This window comes from Hipposideros armiger, unplaced genomic scaffold, assembly GCF_001890085.2.
Source record: "Hipposideros armiger isolate ML-2016 unplaced genomic scaffold, ASM189008v1 scaffold_439, whole genome shotgun sequence".
Lineage (NCBI taxonomy): Eukaryota > Metazoa > Chordata > Mammalia > Chiroptera > Hipposideridae > Hipposideros > Hipposideros armiger.
In genome coordinates this window covers 461,989-477,358 of record NW_017731789.1, presented here as the reverse complement: position 1 = coordinate 477,358, position 15,370 = coordinate 461,989, and positions in this window count along the sequence as shown.

Below are 15,370 nucleotides of genomic sequence, written 5' to 3'. Positions count from 1 at the left end.
AAAAAAAATAAAATAAAAATAAAAAAAATAAAATAAACATAATATTCATGTTGTGCAGACATGGAGAGAATGAATACATATAACTCAGATGCACCAGTATCAATCAGCTGTTCCAGAGCCAGGGTCTCTAACGTTACACTTAGATCACAGAAGAGGCATCTGTCAGGGAAGTCTGTTTAGCAGATGATGATCTTTGTCTATTCAATATCTATTTTTTATTCCTGTTACTAAAAGATCCCTGATTTTGTTAAGGGAGACAGTGGAGCCATCTAAAGTAATTCAATATCCCAGACATCCTTGAAGCTAGAGGTGTCCATGTGACACAGCGTGGCCTATGAGGATTATAAAGAGTTTGCTGGAGTTAGGGACGATTTTATCTTCTTGATTATAGGTACCAACTGTCCTTCACAGTTTTATTTTTTTCCTTCCTCCTTGTAACATCGGTTCTATACCTAGAGTGCAGCAATAAGTTTGGGACCATGAGGCCATAATCATGAGGATAAGGCCTACACATTAAGGAGAGCAGGATAGAAAGATGGATAACCAGGTCCTTGATAATATTTTTGAGTAACTTTGCTAGCCTGGAGAGACTACTGCCAAATATGTAGTTGTCTGAAGACAAATAGTGTTACTCTTCGTAGGATTTCTATTCTATGAAGTCAAAAGCATTTTTTACTGATATAGTTCCCTAAACTGATTGTGCAACTTATGGAAAACTTCCCATCTAGAGTGAAGGAGGAAGGGAATATTGATTTAGTGAATCAGATTTGCTCATAAATCAAGCAATCAATGGATGGCTAATAGGGATACATCATCCCAATATCCTGGCAATGTGGGTTTTCTACAGCCAGTCTTTCTCCTTGATTTAGAAGAAGTTGATCTGTAAAGGGATGGTAGATGATGCCATCTCTACCTGTGTTCCCTTATTATCACTACTATGTCTTCCAGTACACAGTGAATATCAAAAAGGATTCATGACTAATGCATTTTCTTAGAATATTATTATGTGTTAAATATTGATTTAAAATAATGTATTTTGAAATGTACAAGTGAGGAAAATTCCCCATAGCCGATGACTTCTCTCGCCTTGCCATAGAGCTAATGTAATGTAAAACAAACAAACAAACAAACAAACAAACAAACAAACAAACAAACACAATCAGACTACAGGAGCACAAAGATGGAATTTTTTTTCCAGAGGTATCATAGCAGAGTGTAGTGAGTTGATTTATGAAAATTTTTTTAGTGGATCACTGTCCATGCATGATCAATACTTGAGAGTTAAAATGAGAAATGATTATATTATTGGTTCAATTCACATGAGCGCCTCCCTTTTTTAATTGCATAGCAATATTTCGGTAGAACTTGGTGGTACTTAAGATATCTGTAAGTGGTCAGATATTAAAAGTTTAAAAGGGAAAATTTTCTTTGGAAGGAAATAGAGGATTATATAAATAAGGACCTGAAAAGATATATTTCTAATGATTTATCTTAAAAAGATTTTTATATTTTTTCTTAAAATTTCAATATATTTTACCTGAAAATATTCAACTGATTCTTTCATATTTGTTATTGATTTTACTGTCAAGAAAGTATATATCTTACTATAGTATTATTTAATAGTTTAAATTTACAAATGAAATTGTTCCCTTTGGTATAAAAAGTGAACCTCCAATGTAGTCTGCTTTTTAGATTGAAAATATAATTTTTTTTTCTGTACATTCTAGTGGAATGGATTCTTGTTAATCTGTGGAGAAGAATATATCCTCTCTAAACAAAAAGGCTAACAGGATCTCTGAAGTGCTGGAACAAAACTCTCTTTACAGCTGTTTTAGAAAATGCCGGAAGCTGGGAAAATGTGAAGAGAGCAGCATAGAGTTTTCTTCCATTCATGGACCAAAGTAAGTCTAACATTTTCCCAGATGTCAAAGGACAAACTGACCCTGTTGTTAAGCACTATTTTCAGAAACTTCACAACCAGAGGTAGAAATAAAATGGAAAGCATAGGATTATATCCTAGAATGTCAATAGAAGGCATCTTAGAGCCAAAACAAACAAACAAACAAACAAAAAGCCATGCATTAATAAAGATTATTTATTAAGCACATATGACTAAAAATTATATGATTTGAATGTTTGAATGGAAATAATCAATGGAATACAAAAGGAAGAACTTTTACTAATTCTGATAATCCCAGAAGCAGTGATTTTCTCACATGAGAAATTTTGATGAATTTTGGGTTGCTTGAATAAACAATTGAAATGAAGAAGTGGTTGATTGGAAACATGATCCTCTATAGGTACAGTACTGAAAGCAAGTACAAAAGGCCTGGCAAAATCCACGTAAACCACCAGCCCTCTCCCTTTCCCCATCCAAAGTCAGTGGAACAATATGGATTTTATTACTGCTTCTGGGAAATACAATTGGTTCCAGGAGGTCATGGCAAGCAGAGATGCCCAAAGTGGCATTTACTCCCTGCCTACTTGGCCCACTAGGTAGGAGTGGGGCTCTTCTTCAGCTGGCTCCTAACAAGTGCAACTATGCCAGGCAAAGAATGGTGGTCCTCTGCCAGCTAATTCCTGGCCACTACTTGCTGTCTTTGGCTTCAGATACTTCCTATTTCTCCCCAGGCCACTGTACCTCTGAACTAGCAAAGTATGATTGCAGTAAATCTCAAATTTTCATATTTATATCTTTTTATGCTAGAAAGGTTTGAACAGAGGGACCCACCCAGTCTGACAGTTCCCTATCAGCTTCTAATTGTGACAACAAGAGAATTTTCTTTGCCTCAGGTGTGTCTGAGGAGACAGGAAAATCATCAGGCACATCTGTTATTTTACAATAGTACAAAAAAAAGGTAGGGGGTGGGAACTGCTTTGAAGCACTAGAACTTACTCTAAGAAACAGGAGTAAATTTTGAAACTTTTTTGTGTACTCAGTAAGATTGTAAGAAACTCTACATTTATGCAACCAATATGGTTAGTGATAAAAACAGATCCATCTAAGAGTAACTTAACTATAATTTAAAGGAGATTATTTTTTTTAATGGTTGCCAAATTAAAAGCAATGAAAAAGGCAGTGAAGAAAAGTTTGTGTATTATAGCAAATTGGATTTTAATTTTTTGACATGTTTAATAAATTCTATCAGAGACTAAAGAGAGAGATAAAAATGATGAAAGAAAATGTATATACATGTGAAATGATTTCAATTTACAAAAATGGAACTAGAGGATATGAAATGGAGAATCTTACACATACAATATTCTCAGAAGAAAGGAATTTTTTTTTTTTTAGCTGAGCCATCCTGCTACCTATTGGCAGCTTAGCGGCAGCTCAGCTCGGGCCGGGCATCGAACCGCTGTTGCTCAGAGCTCAAACTCTTGAGCGAGCTCTTAACCAACTGAGCCACTCGGCCAGCCCAGAAGAAAGGAATTTAAAAACTGAGAGACTGATTTCCCATAAACGCCTGATTTACAGGTGACCAAGATTTATCTCCTGACCAATGAACATCTGCCAACAATCTCCCCCTGTCTTTGAGACAACGAACTTTCTGCTTAGACTCTGGGAGGACTTGCCCTTCTTCATACGCCTCTACCATATATACAGCCCAACCCAAGCCTTCAATGCACTCCTGTAGTTTGCTACAACATGTGTTTCCAGAATTGCGAGCCTCTGCTATTCCTGAATAAACTCAATTTCTGATAATTTGGGCTTGCCTCAGTTTACCTCTTTATTTAGTTGATGGGCAGAAGCAAGTAATTCAATATGCATGTGATAGAGATTTCAGAAAGAGAAAGAGAGCCAAAGAAATGAAGTACTAATGAAAAGATAAAGAAAATTTTAATGAGCTGAAGAAAGCCTGACTCTAAAACTAAAACAGCCTCACTGAAGACAAGGCAAAATAAGTAAAAAGGGAAATTAATAACATAAGCCTAAAGAAAATAAATTTAGTTACTTCTAAGCACCTCTTTTTTTTTCTTTCTAACATTACATTAAGAGTTTATTGAGAGAACTGACAAATGAGTTACATCTTAGGCGGTGACAAGATGAAGTGGATATCCTCCACCTAGCAACTCTTGAACAACAGAGAAATTTCCAGATAGTCTCAATAGTTTAGAGACTACACAGAAAGTAAGAATTATGAAAATTCAGTGTATCAAAGCTTATACTAAAGGACCAAAGCCATTCTGGAAAATGATAGCCTACATGTTTCCATTATTAAACACAAATGAAAATAAATTATTAAAACTTCAAAACATTTGTAAATGAGAAGTCAACTTTAAGGAAAGCAGGAGAAAAACTAATTAATACAAAAGGTAAAATAAGTAATAACAAACTGAAAATCTATAGACATCATAATAGCTAGGAACAACAGGTCCATTAAAAAACATAAAAGAATTATATATAATGTGATGATAAATCTAAACAAAAAAAAGAATTACATTAATAATATATCTATAAAAATTTTAAAACAAACTATTATATTAATAGTGTTAACAATCTTAAAGATATACAATATTTTATAGAACTGTAAATTAATAAGATGGATTTTAAAATAATTAGAAAACCTCAAAAGACTAAGAAGCAGATAAGTAATTAAAAATTGTTACTTTTTATGGCTCCTCTTTTAATAGGTTTACAGGTGATTTTTTCTAAACTTTAAAGGAAGAATTAATATAAAGGTCCTGGGAAGAGAAGGAACATTTCTAATTCAGCTAATATAAGCTTAATGGCAAAATCTTACTAAGTGCAAAAAACTGCAGTTCTATCTCAGTTACGACAAACAGTGTAAACATTCTAAAGATATTAGCAAATTTAATGCAACATGACTTTAATATAATAACATATCATGATCAAGTAGGAACTATGTAAGAATGGTTTAAGGTTAAGAAATTTATAAAGCCGTGCATAGCAACCATAGGCCAAGGAAGAAAATCTACACATATATTTTTTGGTTTTGGGGTGGGCAGAGGGCAATAAATGACTCTCGTTATATTACTTGCTACTCCTAGAATGCTGAACTAGTTGAGATGTAGATGAAGGACTAAAGCAGATGGAGATGAAAATAGCTTTACAACTGAGCTGTAAACATTTAAAAATACAATAAAAATAAAAGATTTCTTTCACAATGGCAACAAAATTTAAACTAGCTATTGAAAAAGTTAAGTAGTAATGAGCAATAATGATAAGAAGAAAATTTGCGAGGATCCTAGAAAACACCTACATGAAAAGGCACATCATATGCAGGGAAGGGAGGGCTTTATTTTATAAATATACAGTTCTCCACAAAGTAAATTATAATTCCAATTCTGTTGTGATTTTTTTTCTCTTTTCCTTTTGGTTCCTTTTCTTTTCTTACCTCTTCTCCCTTTCTATCTTACTCTTTTTTGTTTGCTTGCTTTTTCCCCTTTAAAGTGTGAATATCTAAGAAAATTTAGGGAAAAAAGAAAACCCTGAGAGTTATCCTAAGATATTATAATGCTACACTAATTGAAATTGCTAGATGTTATGTGTGTGTGTGTGTATGAATATATGATGTTATTGTGTTATACATGTGATGTAACATTGTTACTGTGTTACTGTGATATCTAAGTATTCTCTTGGGTTCCAGTGTGTGTGCGTGTGCGTGTGTGTGTGTGTGTGTGTGTGTGTGTGTGTAGGCTACCCCACACCAATAAGCAATTCTTGGACATAACCAGGGTGTCCTACAATTCAACTCAATGTGGACTCTAACCAGAGATAGTACTATGAGTAGATTCCACAGGTTAAGGGCTCAGTCCTAGGAGACTTTCCTCCATCAGGCACCAATCACAAGCCTAGATTGCAATCTGTACTTCTGAGCAACTGGCTATAAATCAGAGGTTCCCATGACCCTCTTCTTGGATTCAATTAATTTGCTAGAACAGCTCACAGAATTCAGGAAACATGTTTACTCAGTGGATTACTAATTTATTACACAGGATATTAAAGGATTTGAGTCAATATCCAGATGAGGAGATCTATACAATGAGGTCCCAAAACAAGGAAGCTTCTGTCCTCTCGGAGCCTGGGGCTCAGAACGGTGGCACGTGGAAGGGTTCTGGCTCCTCAGCCTGGAAGCCCTCTGAACCCCTTCCTTTTGGGGCTTTTATGGGGGCTTCGTTACATAGGCATGATTGATTAAATAATTGGTCATTAGTGATTGATTCAACCTCTAGCCCTTCTTCCCTCCCTGGAAATCAGGAGGTGGGACTGTAAGTTCTATCTCTCTGTTAATGGTTGGTTTCTGTAGCAACCAGTCCTCATCCTTAGATGCTTCCCAAAAGCCCCCTCATTAACATAACCCAGTTATGGTTGGTCTTATCCCTCAGGAAGTTCCAAAGGAGTTGGAAATGTGGATGAAAACCAAATATACACGAGAAATATATTTTGATCATCTGAATGACCACATTTTTACATATATATATATATATATATTCACAATATCACAAGCATAAGTTATATATATTTCTTATAAATCACAATATTGTAAGCATAAATAATCTGGATATTTTATTTTAATTATAGTAGCATTATAATATCAAGATATATATATATATATATATATATATATATATATATATGCCTGTGTTACGTATATGTGTGCATGTATGTATATCTGGAGGCTTTGCTAGAAATAAATGATAAAGATTTAATCAAGGGTTTTAGGGTTTGCCAACTGGAAACACAACTAGTCAAAAACTCAGAAGTGTTCTGAAGAAGAAAGAAAAATTAAGAGTTCTTGCAGTCAAAAGTCCAGCCTTGAGAAGAATTAGTTCTGCATTCTTAGCCCTAGGATTGGTTCAGGACAGATATCACTCAGAAGTCAGGTATTCTGGATGATGGATGCCAAGTGGATGTCAAGTGGTCTGGATACATGAGTCCTTCAGTGGGTAATTAGAGGGCTATGTGGATGTCTGATCTATATCCAAGCATTGACCCAGGACTGGATAGTTCAAAAGTTTAGGTTCCCAGTTAAAACAAGAATAGAATCATTTCCTCATACCTCAACCTATTTGATTTTAGTAATTTAGCAGCTTGATTATAGTGACTCCATTTTATTTCTTCTCTCTATTCATATATACAGAGGGTGCCAAAAAAATGTATACACATTTTAAGAAAGGAAAAAAACTGTATTAAAATTGTAATACTGAATATATACCGATAACAAAAAGTCATGTGTATACATTTTTTTGGCACTCCCGGTACACACACACACACACACACACACACACACACACACACACATAACTATATAACATAAATGTAACTCAGTAAAATGGGTAAATGAATTTAATTTAAAGCCAAGTCAACCAATAATAATAAAGACTATATATCAGGTTCTTCTTTGCTTGGAGGTGGGTGTTAGAATAGAAACACTTACATGCCTGACAGGGTAGTGATAGAATTACCATCCAGTCCAAAAAGGACTAAGTGAAAGTGAGTTTGGCTCAAATAAAATCTTTACAGTTTTCACAGTTTTTCTGAAAGCTCTGTTTACTGAAATAAATAAATGCTGCACACCCAGATATTTTTGTCATTTGCAAGTTAAGCAGCCTCTGGTTTGTGTGTTTATAAGGGTTATGTTTTATTTCGTTTTGTTTTGACCAGATTCATTGAGTATAAAGGAGCTATATTCTCAGAGCATTTGTTAGAATATCACTGTCGAATATTTTACTTATGCTAATGCAACAGTTGTTTCAGAAAAGTTCCTAAGATGGCTCATTGTTTATGTATGGCTTTTTTTGGTAATACTGGGTTTTCTCTGACTGGTTAAAATAAGATTTCACTTTTGAAATCACTAACACTTATGGGGAAATATTTGGCAAGAGATGCACATGTTATGTAACAAATTAAATGTATAATATTCTTTGAGAACGAATTATAATACTTGAAAAAGTGGAGTTTAGAATATGTTATTGAATTGGGCTGAGGTGGAGTATTCTATGAAAAGCATTTTTATGAAGTGATAAATGAATTTTTCATGTCTAAATGTTGAGTATCTGCCAGTGATATTTTCAGCTTGTCTTTGCTTATAGGAAATGGAGTTTTGTTTATATTCTTTCTTAGCTTCATGCACACATTACAATACAAACTTAAAAGAAAAGCATATGGTGTTAAAGTGAGGAGTGCCTTGATAGGGCATATGATGATGGCCTAAAGTGAAAATCATTACATATGAATAGCCCCTGTTATGGAAGTTTTGTAACTCCCCCCCCCTAAACACACACACACACACACACAAAGAATTGCTTTGGCCTGGGATTCTGATCAGAAACTGATTTTTTTCCATCAACTGGCATTTAAAGTGTCTCCCTCGGTCACCATAGGACAACAGGATGAAGAGTCCCCAGGTTAGAGTGCTGCAGGGCCAAGCAGTTAGGCAGTTCTCCTAGAATAAATATTATAAACTGGGGCATTTCTAAAGTCTCTGAGAAGGAGAAAACCTCTGGAACTTTAGAGAAACCAGTTGGCCAATGAATTTCTTAATGGTAGCTGTGAATATTCGCAGTTGCCACTCATAACATCTCTCAGCAAAAAGGCTCTCCATAGAGGAAAGCAACGTCTCTGAAATCAGCAAGGAACAAAGTCAGCTTGATTTACACAAATAATCAGCCATGCTTGAACAATGCAAAGAAGCAAATCCAGACCCAATTAGATGTAAGGCAACATCCCTTCGCCACTCTAGAGATTCTCACCAATTCCTTAGTGCAAAGCAAGTGGAGTTCATATTAGTGTTTCACTGTGTACTCTATATTTGTTTGTGCTTCTACCAACCATGTGGCGAAATACATCTGAACTCTCCATCCATGGTGGGTGTTTTATTTTTCTCAACAAATCATATTTTAAAGAGTTTTATAAAGTTTGAACTTAGAGAACTCTCCTAAGTATTGTTATAAAGAGGGGTGGATACCACTTGCCTATTACAAAATCATGCCTAGAATGGACAACTTTAGGTTCAGCAAATGTGATTGGCAACCACAACTGGAATGTTCAAGCAATGTTACTTTTCTTTATTTATTTAAATTTAGTTAAAACATCTGTAAATCCCCAGATCTCTGGACCAGCAGGAAATTCAATCTCAGTTACTTGGCCTTCCTAGAATTTTAGACTCACCAAAACACAGAGTGACCTCTCTACGTTTGAGTAGCACAGATTACATTTGAGATTCCTTGCCCAGCCTTTGTGGCTTGGTGGGGAGCATAGGTTGCCTGGGTTTGGGCTTTCCCAGACCCAACAACAGCCCTGCCCGTCTAAGACCTGTGGTCTTCATAGACCTTGGCTCACCGGGCCTTATAGGAACCTAAAAATCTATGTCCCTTTCTCTTTCACCAATCACCCACATCTCTCCCCTTAAGCTTCTGGGAAACAAAAGCAAGGAAGACAAACTATATGTGGGGTATTACTTTCCCTTTTTAGGCTTTTCTTGAAGCAAGTGAACACAGAGCTTGGGCGTGTGTGTGTGTGTGTGTGTGTGTGTGTGTGTGTGTGTGTGTGTGTAGGGGGAGCAGGGTTGAGGGAATATAGTAAAAAAGAATAGTGAACATATAGTAGAAAAGAACAAAACAAGTAAATTCATGCTGCTTAATAAGTAGTTAACATCTTTTATAGAATATTCTCTTACTAGGGATTATCTCTATCTGCATATTAATAATGAAAACACTTCATCTATTCTCATAGAGGATGAAAGGACAGCGTTTTCTAAAGCAATCAAAGGGATTATTAGTAGGGCATTTATATACCCACAGACAGGATTTAAAGAGGTCCTATTGTATGATATAAGAAAAACAGTAATTATGAACCTAAGAGATAGTCTATGTGGTCTTGAAACATATGCTAGAATATTAGAATTACTTAAGACTTGATTTTTATGAAGAAAATTATTTTATAATTAATCTAAGTCCCTCAAACTACAGTACCTAGCGAGTGTCTTGTTAGTGTTTCAATAACTGCATCAACTAAGTCCTTCAACTATTCCTTCCTTTTCTTAAAGGTGAATAACGTCAGGCAGTTCCTTGAATTCTAAACTATTAATACAGAGTAAACTGTCGGCAAATTTCCATCCTCAGTGTAGGATGCTTATTGCATGGGCAGTTCAGAAACGTAGCACCTCAAAGGGAAATATCTGTCATGAGTTACTCTGGACACCAAACATTCCTGAGAGAGATTGTAGGTTGTACATTGTGATTTATTTTTCAAAAAATTAATAATTAACTTTTTGTAAACTGGTTTGGTTTAATAACATGCTCATTGTGTAAAAAACACATGCCTTTTTAGTCAAAGCATATTTAATCTCCTAATCAATGCCACAGAGATGCTTTCCTGGGCTTATTTCTACCCAGTTCTGAATTATATGTTGATTGTGTATAATGGATGTTTAGTACGGAATAGGGGACAAAATTAGATGTTATTCTACATAGCTCAAGCCTGGTTTTAATGTCACGTGGTTCCTATTTTCTGTAATTATCTATGAATAGTATATCCCTGGGCCTTGCCACTCAGCATTTTCTGAGGACTAACCATGTCACTATTACTTGGAAACTTGTTAAAACTGCACTGCCCCAAACTTATACTGAATGAGAATTTGCATTTTTTAGGTATGTAAAAGTTTGGGCAGCATGTCTTTGGATACAGTTTAGACTGAATTATCTGTGAAACTTTAGAAAAACATAGATACCAAATTTCACAGATCTACTGAATCAGAATAGCTGAGAGTTGTACACAACATATGCATTTAAAAAAAATCCACAGGTCAACTTCTCATGTGCACCTAACATTTCTTTTTAGAGTGGGAAGAAAACAACATAGTAAATAGAGATGTTTTCAGCATAAATTGTCATAAACTGGTATTTAGTTCAAATGTTGAAACTTATTTTTTACTAAGGCAACATATTTGAGGAGTAACTAAAGGTTTATATAACATATTTGCATCACTTCCTTATGCTATTATTAATTTAAATTATTGATAAAAATAAACTGGAGAGTAAATATTTCTGATAATTTTTCCACATGTGTGAAAAGCATTAACTGTCATTAGACTATTTGATTCTGTGCTAAGTTACATTGATGGCAAAAGTTCTTTCTAAAGTGTTCACAATTCTCTGAGATGCCATAAGACTACTAAAATGGTTGTATAATTTCACATTTGAAGTGCCTCCACTAAGTATTTATCATTTGAATTTGTCAGAATAGTTGTAGCTTCTGTGTTCTTGCTTTTAGTGTGATAATAACAGAATAAAGACATAAATCTTAGGATTTTTTTTTCTTAAAATAATTGACCCTTTGTAATAATTGCACCAAATAGGAGTGGCTACAATTTCTAGCTTGATTATATTTGGTTTATCATCTGGTTGAGAATCTATTCAGATAAAACCCCAAACTTTCCAGATTAAAGTTTGTTTTTTGTGGTTTTATTTTTGTTTTTCTTCCTAAATAGCTAGCATCTAAGATTGTGAGTTGTTTTCTTAAGGAGAGACAATCTTGGACTGGTTGTTGATTTCATAACTAATTTTTCATTTCTTTAGTGAATTGTTTTCTTTCCCCCATTTTCTCTGCACAAATTATTCTTAATTCTAGTCTGGAAAAGTTAGTTTGCTACTTTAATGAATTCACATAACACCCTAAGAGCTAAAGAATTGATCTTATTGAAAAGCTGTTTTTGTGAGGTAACTCAGTGGAATGCTAAGCTTGCTTTTTTTTCCCTCAAAGGAAAAAAAGACAAAACCCTTATAAACAATTTGTGCAAACTTTGCCAGTCAGTGGATAAATAATATGATGGTTCAGATAATTAAATAACAAAATATAAACTGTTAGTTCAAATGTACTGCAATGATTTTTAAAATATATTTTGTCTTGCCATATAGCAAAACTAGTTTTTGCATAGTCATTGGATTGAATACCCCAAAGACATTTGACTCTATTTCTCTGCTTTTAGACAGCATAGAAAGAGTTGAGTGTCCTAATCTCAAAATCCATAGGAAGTTTTATTACAGAACTTATTTTGTTAATTTATAGTAACAAATCTTACATAAGTGGAGGGATTCTCTGAAATGAAAATTTAATATAGCTATTTTCCCATAAACCCATTTCATCTTGTTTTGACTCTAGTATAAATTCAAGACACTTGAGTTTCTGACTTGAAGGTAACCTACGTTCTTTTGTAAAAGAATCCAATTTATGAGCTGTAACTGCTAATTTGCTAATTTATATCATATTGAGTCCATTAAAAATGGTGAATCTGGGCCGGCCGAGTGGCGTGATGGTTAAGAACTGGCTTGGGACGCCAGAGGGCCCCGGTTCGGATCCCACATATGAGGGCCAGTGACACTGCCCTCCACAGCTAAGATGCTAAACAACAGCTCAGTCTGGAGCTGGGCTGCCATGAGTCTCCTGCGAAGGCTGCAGCCCCTGTGACAGTGGGTCACTGTGGGCTGCCGTGTGTAGCCAGCAGCCAGCGTGAGTGGCCAGCAGCCGCAGTGAGCGGCCATCCAGAAGCCAGCGACTGATCTGCCTCACCCGGGAAGAGCGCAATGCTGGTGCCAACTTGAGCCAGTGAAGCAATGTCCTCCACAACTAGACTGAAGAACAAAAGGACAGCAACTTGTCTGTTCCCCTTTCCCCAATTCCCCAGCACTGTTCCTATCCCCCCAATTCCCCAATAAAAATCTTAATAAAACAAAAAAAGGTGAATCCTATTCTATTTTTTTAAATGGTAATTAATTCACAGTCTTGTACTGTGAGGTACCTCCCAAATGTTTTGTAGCATTGAGTTGAGAATTACAGAAAACAATACACAGTTCTGAAGTTCACAGTATGGTAGCACTTCAAGATAGAAATGTTGGTATCATTGGTAGAAGTCAGTTAGCTATTTAATTAAATTTATCATATACTTGTTGAATGGTCAACTATGTGAAAACACTGTACCACATCTTTGATTTGGAACCCCTGCCTCTTCAAGAGAATACATTGACTACACTCAGTAGTCCTAAATACTCTAAATACACCTATTTTATCCTAAGTTCCACTATATTAGAGTTCCTTGAACTATCAAGAGGAAAATCATTGCATAAATGAAAAGTAATATGATGATAATTCTAAATACTTAACAAATAAAATAGCTATAATTATTAGGTTATGCCATATCAAGGAACATTTGGAAGAATTTTAAATACTCCCTCATTTCTGTTTAAACCCCAGGAAGACTCTGATCTTCTATGGCCAGTCAGACTTTCCAAGCAAAAAATATTTCTAAAACTAAGAAAAAGATTATAAAAACAATGGAAGGTGGACAACAATATCTGTTCATGCTAGTTGGGTATGAACATTTAAATATATTAACTGTAAAACTAAACTTTATAAAGGAAAGAAAGAAGCATATTTATGGTGCTAATCAAAGATGACGGTACAACAAATAACCCCAAGTCAATAAAAGCAGGAAAACCAAGGAACATCCGGAATAATTTTTCAAGTCTTGTTGCATTGTGAAATTATTCTTCTAAAAGCAAATAATTAAATTAAAAAATCCTGGATGTCCAAATTTATCCTTATTGGTTTTCTTCTGAAGGAACAGACTATGGGAACAACACTATCGCGATCATTCTCTAGAGCATGAGCCAGATGATCTAGTAGGGTTTTGCCATTTCTGATTTCTTCATCCTTATGTTCATAAACTTTCCTGTGTTTAAGTTTTTGGTTTTTTTTTCCTTTCAACGGGACTTGCAAACACTCTTGTGAAAAGGGTCCAAGTTTGAAATAGCTTATTCACTGATAGTAGGGAGGAAAGGAAACATATTCATTTCATTCTGTTAAGTAGAAATAGTAAACATTAACTCCCTCATTCATTCAACAAATATTCCTTGAACGCCTACTATGTGTCTGTCAGGCCCTATTTTATGAGTATGAAAGTTTAGCATCCTAACTCCTAACCAACCTAATGCCTAGGTCTAAAAAAATAATAAGAGGAATGTATAGGCAGCATGCTTGATTCTCTCATCCATAAGTGAAAAATCAGTATTACGTAAGACAGGGGGATGGTGCTGTGTGAGAGGAAGACTCTTGTCCTAAACGAGCAACATTGGAATTCCCTATGTGCTGCTCTCAGCCCTAGTTCCTCATTTTGCAAGTCTTATAGCTGTGTTTTTTGAGACTATAGAGGATAGAGACATGGAGAAGACAGCCAACACGCTCAACTTTCATGGTCCTGTAGGTGAGTTCCATGTACCTACTCTAATGTTTCTCTGTGTTAGTTCTAGGTGTCAAGAATCCCAGGATCGGGAATGAAGCTCATCACCAGGTAGGGGGAATAGGACATGGTTTCCCTGGACATGCTAAGGGTGTAGTAGTTAAAGTATGCTACAACTTCCATGAGATAGGAATTATGCTAGAGACTTATCATTGAAAGCGAATAAAGCAAAGGTCAGTACTGTCAAGGCAATTGCAATTTACAGGAAGAGGTAGATATAAATCTAGTTGATTATAATGCAATAAACTTCTGTACTCTCACTTTGAACAAAGTTAAGTAGAGAATTTCTCAGATTTATTTGACCATGGGAAAAAAATTATATTCCATCTACTGAAAATTGACAGGAGGTCATTGGATATACTAAAAGTGGGAAAGAACTTCATGAAAATTAAAAACTTCTCCTTTGTGAAAGATAAGGTCAAAAGAATGAGAAGACAAGCCACAGACTGGGAGAAAATATCTGCATTTTTTTTTCAAATAAAATAAAGATAAAGGACTGCTATCTAACATATACCAAGAACTCTTGAAACCCAACACTAACAACCAATTAAAAAATGAGCCAAAGACCTTAACGCACCCCTCACTTATAAGAAGTTATACAGATGGCAAATAAGCATATGAAAAGATGCTCCACCTCATGTGAGTAGTCATCTGGGAAATGCAAAATAAAACAATAATGAGATCCTACAATACACCTATTAGAACGGCTAAAATCTGAAACACCCACTAAATGCTGGCTAGGATGCAGAGCAACAGGAACTCTTATTCATTGCTGGTGAGAATGCAAAATGGTACAACAACTTTAGATAACAGTTTGGCAATTTCTTAAAAAACTAAACATACTCTTACCATATGATCCAGCAATCATGCTTCTTGATATTTACCCAAAGGAATTTAAAACCATTCTTCACACAAAAAAATTGCACATGGATGTTTCTGGAAGTTTTATTCATAATTGCCAAAACTTGGAAGCAACCAAGATGTCCTTCAGTAGGTAAACAAACTGTGGTAAATCCAAGCAATGGAATATTATTCGGTGCTAAAAAGAAATGAGCTATTAAGCCATAGAAAGACATAGAGGAAACATATGCATATTACTCAATGAAAGA